The sequence below is a fragment of the Astatotilapia calliptera genome, chromosome 10 (genome assembly GCF_964374335.1).
Source record: "Astatotilapia calliptera chromosome 10, fAstCal68.1, whole genome shotgun sequence".
NCBI classification, from domain to species: Eukaryota; Metazoa; Chordata; class Actinopteri; order Cichliformes; family Cichlidae; genus Astatotilapia; species Astatotilapia calliptera.
The window spans coordinates 23,844,086-23,854,347 of record NC_137431.1 but is presented as its reverse complement, the minus strand read 5'-3'; positions in this window follow the sequence as shown (position 1 = coordinate 23,854,347).

The window sequence follows — 10,262 nt, the reverse complement described above, 5'->3', positions numbered from 1 at the left end:
AAAACAAAAAAACCCACTTCTTTTTTCCCTTTTAGGAGCTTTGGAATGCAATTTAACTCAACCTGGACCACAAAAGTGTTTTGGAGTACTTGACGAACCGCTCATGTTTTACCTACCTACTAATACACACACAAAGATAAGTTTGAAAAAGAATGCATGTAACATTTTAACATTGTCAAGTTATTCATTAAATGTAATAAATAAAAAATACAAGAATCATATTACAGTCTTCAAAAATGGGACATTTAAGATCAACAAGTCAACAAAAAATGACTCTGGAGAGTATATGGTGGAAATACACAGCTCTACTAATGGTTCATTATTGCACACCAAAAACATCTATCTGGATATACAAGGTAGGTTTGAATAATATTTTTTTTCAAATAACATTTAACAGCAATGTACACTTTAGAAATGTGGTGTAAAGATAAATAGAAATGATCAAAGTCTTTTAATTTTTACCCGACTTGTTACCTGAAATTACAAGTAATCACAGGGTAGTTATGCCTTAGTCGCAGGTTGTATTATAAAGTTTGCTTTAAAAATAAATAACTTAAATTGAATTATTTATAAAAATGTTGTGTTTTTAGTTGCATACTCCCATTTTCACTTTCAAACTGAAAAAAAAAAACTTACACAAGCATAATGATGATAGTTTGCAGGACTGGCACTGGATCTTTTGAATTTCAAACAGCACTGCATCTACATGCATGACTATATTTGCAAATATATCTATGTCTTTCAGCTCCTGTGTTAGAGCCAGCTACATCTCAGTTGTGTTTGTCACCAGAAGAGAAGATAATCAGCTGCTCTTCTGAGGGAGATGAAGTAGAGTTTATGTTGTTTTTGGACGATAACCTATTGTTACAGACCACAACTAAGAGTACAGAAAAACACAGCATTTCAAAGGTTACCGTCACCTTACATGCTCAACTGATGGGAAAACTGGCATGTATTGTTCAAAACAATGTCAGCAGACGCCAAAAGATCATCCTCATTACAAGCTGCACGGGTAATTAATTACATTAAATTATTTAATTTGATTTTATATCACAATTTTAAAAAAAATCTATTAATTTGATTATTGTAATTATGTCATAGCTATCTTGTGTATGAGTGTGTTTTCATTCCCTTTACTGAAAAAAATGTTCTGGAAATATGCAGTCTGATGTATCAATATTAAATACATATCTAAAGACTATGACTTCAGGTCATGTAACCCTTAAATAACATACAATATATACAAAACTTTTAAATATATACAATATATTTATATATTTATATATTTTCTAGGTACTGTTGTGACTGTGGCTGTGGTAGGAAGCATTGGCACTCTACTTCTTGTTTTGGCTGTTTTTCTTGGTGTAAAGCATTTCAATAAGAAAACTGACCCCATGACTGTCAATAAAGGTAAAAGAAACACCGCACTTAATTTTCACTTAATTTTTTTTCATTCAGTTTACAAAAAAAGAAAAAAAATCAGTTTACTTGATAATCATAAAAATACTTTTGCAAATCATAAATATGTGCGGTGGGAATATTTACCTTATTTCACCATCTTTTTTTGTTTTTTAAATTTTTCAGATCATAGTGAAGACAATATCATCTACTCAGATGTTAGAGTCAAACAGCATGCAAGAAAAACAGCATCCGATTAACACGCAAATGAATGTTGTCATCAAATATTTTTTCTGACCTTGCCTCAGCATTATGCTCTCTCTGTTTAAATGCAAGACTGCCTTTATTGTGCTCTGTTTTCCGTGATAATCTTTGTCCCATTTCTTTTAACCTACTGACCTGAATCATAAACTTTAATTCTGTTAGAATTTTGACCAGAATCTAAACCTGTCTAATCTTGGAGACTCAATAAAGTTTACTGGTCAGTAATACTTTCATACATGTGCTCAAATTGCTGATTTGCTTGTGATTTGGGGTATGGGTGCTCACAGCAAATGTGAGTTGTGGTTCTTGTTTTAGGTCAGTAATCTTCACTGCGTGGATTGTCGCGACTTTTAGATCCACAAACTATACAGTGATCCCTTTTTTTGTGCAATTTTCCATGTATTTTTTTTTCTTTTTTGAACAGCGCATTGTGTTCTGCGTCCTTATTGGCTGTAGGCCATTGTCAATCAATTTCGTGCCCTGTCTCCTGTCCAGTACAGAATGCGTTCAGGTTGTCAAATTTACATAAATCTTCAATCCCTAGCAGTGTGACTCTGAAGTGCTGTACTGTATGTTTGTAAGTTTTCTCCCCGACAAACACAACAATGTCGACAAAACGCTTTGCACCGTCAAAGGCAAACCAAAACCAAAGTGCCTTTGGCTTAATTCTATAATACTAGACTTATTCTTCTAAGAAGGTTTAAACTTTGAGAGTGTTTAAACAAGAAAGAAAAGTGTGAAAATGTTCATGCCTGTCTGAGAAAAGTGTATAAAGTGTATGTAGTGAGGGGTTTTACAGCCTAAAACATCTATAACAATTGTAAAAGTTGGCTACTTCGCGGATTTCACCTATTGTGGGTTATTTTTCGAATGTAACAATAAACGAGGGACCATTGTCACTACCTGATCTGTACTGGAAACCCGATCCGTACCACACATGTGCGAAAGGCGTCTACTTCCGCTTGAAGCATTTTATGATAGTTATGGGTCAGAGTATCTGTTAAGATGTTAACAATAATAAATATCTCTTAAAATGTTTGCAATAATGAAACATTTCAATATAATGTAGACATAAATGAAAAATAAAAAGCTAGTTATGGATCAGGACTCCCCGATCCTTACTGCGCATGTGCAGATGTTCTCTTCTTCTGTTTTGTTTAAGTCTGTAATTAGGTGCCATTCTTCTTATTTTACAGCGCTGTTGTTCAATCGGGGGAAGCTCTCCGTTGAGAGAAGGGGGACGGATCGGTACGGTACGGATCGAGTTTCTGGTACGGATCCGGTTGTGACAACCACTGTATCCCGCTTTCAGTGACCTGCTAAACCATATGATACTGCCAAAATGACAAAGAAGTTAATAGAAAGTGGTATACTATACTTTAGATGTTGTTAAAATCATGACATACATATAGCTCAGTAATCATTTGTCAAGGTTTGTGATCATGTGGCATTTTGGAAATATAATAAAAAAGTCTGTTCTAATCTTTGACACATATCTTTTGCACTGTCTTGTATATAGTAATAACTGTTTGGCTATACAAAGCTTTCAAACAAAGAACAAAGATAGTCACAATGTAGAAAGTGCTAAATTTGGACTAATCTTACCATAAAACTTGTAAATGAAAATAAGTGTTTTCCTTTACATTCATCAGTTTGTGATTACTCATTGTTCTGTGATAATCTTGAATATCTGGTAACATTTAGAAACTGTAAAAACAATTGGTATGAGAGACAATTTGAGTTGCAAGTAATGCAGTGATCAGCACTCACCACATGGTGGGGAAAACGTCTTTACAAGTAACCAAAAGCAACAGTGCAAAACTAAAGTGTTTTCTATTAGTCAAGATTATCCTTAATCCTGACATAGGCTTGTGTCTGCTATGCTGTACCTCAAGATATACCACCAGGTGTCATGGTAGTATCCATATAATATTTAGCATGATTTAAGATGGTCGCTGTCCAGATACAATGCAAGCAAGAGTGTATGATATAGATGCTTTAAGTACTTGTTTACGTTACTTTTAGGAGTAATAAAGATTCAACGATTCTTTTATTGTCAATTTTCTACATGTACAGGACATACAGGAGAATCAAAATGCTCTAGGTGATGTATAAAAATCAAACCTCTGTAGAAGATATGTGCAAGATATGAATAAAATAAATGAATAGAGCAGCTTGTGACATGTACAAGAACATTAGTGCAAATGACCAAAAGCAACAGGTATGACCATGGTGCAAATTGCCTGGTGGATAAAGCTACTCAGCAGTCTATTGGACTGAGCCTAGATGTTGTCCTTCCCCCAGGGAAGCTGAAGAGGGAGGGTGAAAGGTGGGAGTGGTCACCAGCGATGCTTAAGGTGAAGTCTCAGGCCTTTTCCTTATATCTTGTGGGAATTAAAATGTCCATGAGGGAGGGCAGAGTGGCAGAAATGATAAGTACATAGTACATTGAATTTAAAAACTTTAACTAATAAGCTAAACCAATAGGTACAATAGCACTGAGAGAACTCCCCACAACAGGCAGGGTGTCATTGTAAAGCCATATAATGTTCTGAAAAAATATTTTTTAAATGCTTGAAGATGATCTAATGGAAACTTTTCCTAATTTGTGTGACTCTGCCCTTTGACCTTAAAGCATTATGAACTAAAATCGAGTATTTTATTATGTTTACTCATAGGATTGCAGCAGAACTGGCTGAAATTTGTGGTCAAAGATGGTCAAAGAAGATATCTGAACATTTTTCATATTATTTATTACGAGGCCGGATGTCAGAAATCTTCTAAATGTGTATATTTAATACAGTGCTGTATAACATTGCAACAGATAAATATGTCATTAATACTACTACTCAAGCTAAATTGACAGAATCTTTAAAAATCATTCATGTCAGGTATACGTCAGTAATTTTAAAAATAAACAAGTTCAAATATATACAAAATATATGAATTTTGATTTTGTGCAAAAATACATGACTTTCCCCCTAATTTCCTGCTGCGTAAGGGGAGGGGAGGTCTGGAAACAGGGGCTCTTCACACACAAGGAAATCGTCACACAATTCCAAAAACACAACACACCAGCAACTCAGCTTGCCCAGGGCGCCAAGGGAAAGACAATCCTGCACACAGGAACAAGCGGTTAATCCAGCGAGAAAAAACAAACTTACTACCGAGGTTACTCAATAGTCCAGCGATGACATGTTTCCAGCCACTGCCTTAAGTAGTGGACACTGGTGAAGAGATGAGCCACAGGTGCGTGATGATTCACAGGTGCAAGGGCCAGGGGCGGGAGCCCGCGATGAGCTCCACCCAGGCGACACACGGTGAGCGCGAAGGAGAAGGAGAGGGAAAGGGAAACAAGAAACATATGTAGCCAACCTGGGTCAGCTGGGCAGACACGGGGACCATGACAACTTAGATACTGACTTGGCCATTGAAATGATCTCATCTCTGTACCACGCAAAAATCTTTGCCCATGTAGACGTCAGTTTACGTCCTTCTGCTTCTACTACAAGAAAAATTGTTTTTCATTACATCTATTGTTTTGTGATGAGTGATTGTTCTGGAATAATCTAACCTTTATGTAACCTGTAGAAGCAACTGTAAAAATACTTGGTATGAGAGATACATTTGACTTGCAAGTAATACAGTGATCAGCACATGGAGGGTGTGACAAGAAGCAATACAATGCTAACTACTTAATCTACAAGATATTGTAAAAATATATGTACAGGCTATTATTGTAGCATTCTTGTTTAAAACATGAATGCAGAGCTGTATACTTGTACCTCAGTCGATGTCTGTATATTCAGAACCATGTAGGAGGGAGCTCTAATTTCAAATATGTAAATGTGTAGAGAAATCTGTAAATATGAGTTTTACTACACCCGTGCTCTCTACCATGCTGTAGAGAGCAAGTAGTATTTAACACAGAACATACCACCAGGTCGCAGCAGTACCGGTGATTTAACCCACCAGCTGCTTAGATGGTGGTGGTGGTGGTGGTGGTGGTGGGGTTGTCGATGCAGTTTATAACAGAGGACAGGAGTCACAGGCCTGGGATCATTTGCTAAGGTAAATGATCTGGTTCCTACATTAAATTGTGCTTTTCTCCTCAAACACTGTCCACTCAAAGTGCTTTTATACATATTTATATTGGAGAATGTTTCTCTGACAAACCTGCTACATAACAAATGACAAATTTGTCCATTTTTTACATTTTGTTTCTCCCTAGTTTATTTCTGACCTTCTTTCCTGTACAGTTTCACTGATTTGATGAAGGTCCCACTGGGATTTTCACATATTTTGAGAGCTTACTTCATGTGTGTGTGTGTGTTTTTCCTTTTTGTCTAATGGCAGAGTGCCATGAGAGGAACTGTGGTACTGGATGAGGAAGTCAGAAGTATGTGATGGTGGTGCAGGAGATGTAAGAGAACAGCAAAACAGTGATAAGGTGTGCAGTAGGAGTGACAGATGAGTCCAAGGTCTATGTGGACTTTGGTGTTCAGGGTGCATGAGGGTCGATGAGTTTAAATACCTGGAGTCAACCAAAGCACTGGACAGTACACGAGTGGTGAAGAGACTGTAGGCAGGCTGGAGTGGGTGGAGACGAGTATCAAGCATGATTTATGTCAGGGTAAAAATACAAGTTGGTAGTGAGATAGTTCATTGGTGGCACTGACAAAAAGACTGGCTAATGGTAGCAAAGCTAAAGAATTTTCATTGGGAGTGAACAAGATGAACAAGATTAGAATATATAAAACAAATTACACAAGGTGTGAGTTTGAGATGCATTGGAGGAGGGATGCTGGATACACTGGACAACGGGTTTTGAATATGGAGCTGCCAGGTAGGGATACTGTAAGGACAGGGATGAATAATAATTCCTGTTATATTCTTGATAAACAAATCCGTTTTCTGATAAAAAATCATTAAAATCATTTATTCACCTTTACATCAAACTTGTGAACTAGAATTAGTGTTATCATTCCATGCAAGCCTTTTGAGTGACTAAATAATGCAGTAATCAGCACTTGCCACATGATGGCGCCAATGCTTTTCACAAGTAATTAGAAGCAATAAAATACAGACCATATGGTCTGTACGATATTATGGGCAATAAATGTATGCACAATTGCAATATCTGCACTTATAAGTTAAAAGCTGTATATGCTTAACTCAGTCCATGTGTAAGTAATTAGATTTGTCACACTCTGAACAATGCTCAATGTTCTCATGTGTATGAGTCTGCAAATACATATCTCAAATCTGTTTATATAAAGAATTTAGTACATTTGTAAGAATTAATGAAATTCACCATCAGTGTTTAAAGGTATATGGGGTGTTTAGATAAATATGCCCCTAGCAAGAAAAACATCTTTTCCGGCAAAGTTGTTGTTTATTTTAACAAGAAACCGAGGTTCTCAAGTGATCAATCAAGATATTAAGGAATTTAATTCTTATTATTTCTGTCTTTGTTTAATTTTTTATTTTTAGTTTGTATCAGTAATTATCCATATTTTGATGCATTGACCTGTAAATAACTATTTTTTAAGGAGAAATGTTTGTAAAATAAAGTTGCTGAATATAGCTGTATCTCAATTGCTTTTTACACAAATTTGTGAATGTAAATTTTAAATGTGTTTCATTTTCAGTTTTCTCTCTTTAGTTACGTTTCAGTACATGCAAACGTTGCCTCGTTTAAAGAGAAAAAAAGTGTAAAGTAAGTGTAATTCTTCCCAAATCTTTTTGTTAACAATTAAATAATAATAATGAGAACATAAACTTATTGTGCCTTTTAACTTGTTACATTGCATACTTGCCAGATGTAAGATGAACTAACCAAAATAGTTTACAGAACGTAAAGTAGAAGAACAGAGCTCTTAGTAAGAATAGAGTTCTTAGTAAACTGGGTGTGAATATAACTGCTTCCGTTCTTATCATAAGAGAAGGCAAACAGCAAGGAAGACCATAAAACCAACCCTCTGCCAGTGAAAAATCAGTCACTGAGTCTTACACAGCAGCGAACAATACGTGACCAACTTTTAAATGTGGTGAGTGACAGCCTGGAATTTGAATCTATGTAAGCTGATAATTAATTTAGCCTTTTGGATCAATAATCCATATATGCTATTTCACTTTGATTGCCCATATCTTTTTTAATTTATTATGAATATTATGATTATTACTATTGTGTTATTTTTTATCAAATGCATTTTTTTTAACTTAGCCTCACAATTACTTGAGTAAGATTAGCTAAACATAACCTTTTAACCTTATATATATTTTCTTCTAGCATTAAAAGTAATACGTTATTATAATCAAAATTTTTACTGCTGTGTTATAGAAACAATGATTTCCTTCTACATGAGTATTGCAGTTCTGGCAACAACGGCTTTGGCAAAAGGTATTTACTGTAAAGTAAGATATTTTACCTGGGTTTCAATAAAGACACACTGAATGAGAGAGTAACGCAGAAGGCAATCATTCGCACATTCAAAAAAATTGACTTAAAACAAAAGATAGAAATCATCTTGGATCAACTTTAATGTTAAATTTACATGAATTTTTTTTTAATATAAGAAATTAAGGATGTATCTCACCCCGTGGTACTTCAGATAGGCTCCTCCTCCCCCCCCCCCCCCCCCCACCTCCCCCGCTACCCTGAATTATACATGCCATAGAAAACGGATGTGAAAGGCAATAAATTAATATAATAAATAATGTTTTCCAGTCGGTGTAAATGTTTTAAAGATGTGTTCTTTTTTGTTGTTTTAGATTCAATTGTGTGCCATTTTTCAGAATCTCCTGGAAGTCATCATTGTTTCGGAGCTGCAGGACAGCTGCTAATTTTTCATCTGCCATTTAAACCTAACTCTTCACTTTTAATCATGAAGGATGACAAACACTGGATTTTATCAAAAAAATATCAGGGGAAAATAAAATTAAATGAGGAATATGCAGATCAGTCACAAAGCATAAGCAATGAAATGCTTAAGTTAGGTAAAGCTATGAAGAAACACTCAGGATATTACGTGTTGGAGGAATTCGATCATCATGGAATATTACTAAAAAATGTGAAAGTGTATTTGAAAGTACAAGGTAAGTTTATTATCATTATTATTATTTATTTGTTTATTTATTTTTTTAAATCAAGATTTTGTTCAATCTCAGGTTTTTTAGGTTATGTTATTAACAAAACACTGAATGCACAAATTGTAAAAAAAAACAAAACAAAAAAAGGTGAAAAAGTATTGGTGGCGAATGACTTAAGATAAACAAATGTCAGAAATGAAACTTAATGATGTCTACGCTTTAATTTGTATCAACAACTACAGCAGCGTACTTGCAGTTACTACTGAAGAATAATTTGAAAAATAACTAATTTTTAGGTTAAAACTACTGATTACCACTTTAACCTTTCAAATGATTTGCAATATTTATTTTGTTGTTTCAGAAGATATTGAAACATCCATGTACAATGTACTGTGAATTAATATTTAAACAGAAAAGTGGAAAATTGAATAAAAATTCAAAAATAAGATACACTGACCAAACAGGATTCATGATTACATTATAATTTTCATCTTAGACTTTCAACTAGTATGACAAAACAAATTAATAGTTTTACATTTTAACAGGATTTAATAATAATGTAATTAGCTATGAGACAACTTAAATTATTAAATAATTCTCATTGTTTTTCTGATTAACAAAAAAGAATAGTTCCTCTGGAACATGTTTTCTTTCTTTCTTCTTTCTTTCTTTCTTTCTTTCTTTCTTTCTTTCTTTCTTTCTTTCTTTCTTTCTTACTTACTTACTTACTTACTTACTTACTTACTTACTTACTTACGAATCTTTCAGCTCCAGTGTCAAAGCCAACACTGTCTCAAACATGCTGGCCACCAGAACAGATGAATGTCAGCTGCTTCTCTGAGGGAGATGTACAATTAATTTTGACTCTGGACAATCACTTTCTGATACAAAGCAAAGACCAATCAATGAGCAACTGGACAGCTGAGAAATCCATTGTTTCAAAGGTTACCATCAACTTGCATGGGATGCTGACAGGAAACCTTATGTGTCGAGTTTGGAACAATGTCAGCAGAGATGAAACAACTATTCACCTGGTAGCCTGCAAAGGTAGTACATTTGGTTAACAGATTAATAAAATTTTTTGACATATCACTACACACTTTCTTTTCAAGGAATTTAAACAGGTTAAATTAAAGCAGCGGTCCCCAACCTTTTTTGTGCCACGGACCGGTTTATGCCCGACAATATTTTCATGGACCGGCCTTTAAGGTGTCGCGGATAAATACAACAAAATAAAACTAGTACCGGTACCGAAAAAAAGAAGATTTATTCATAACACACGTGAAAAGACCCAGAAAAACCGAGTTAACGATAAAAACAATAACAAAATAATGCTGAAAACCGATAAAAACCCTGAAAACCATACATTTCACACCTGAGCCTCAACTCTTGCGGCCCGATACCAAACGACTCACGGACTCAGGGATTGGGGACCGCTGAATTAAAGTATTAAAGCAAATTAAATTAAACACGTCAGCTTTCAAACAGAGTCCTGATATTCAATATTG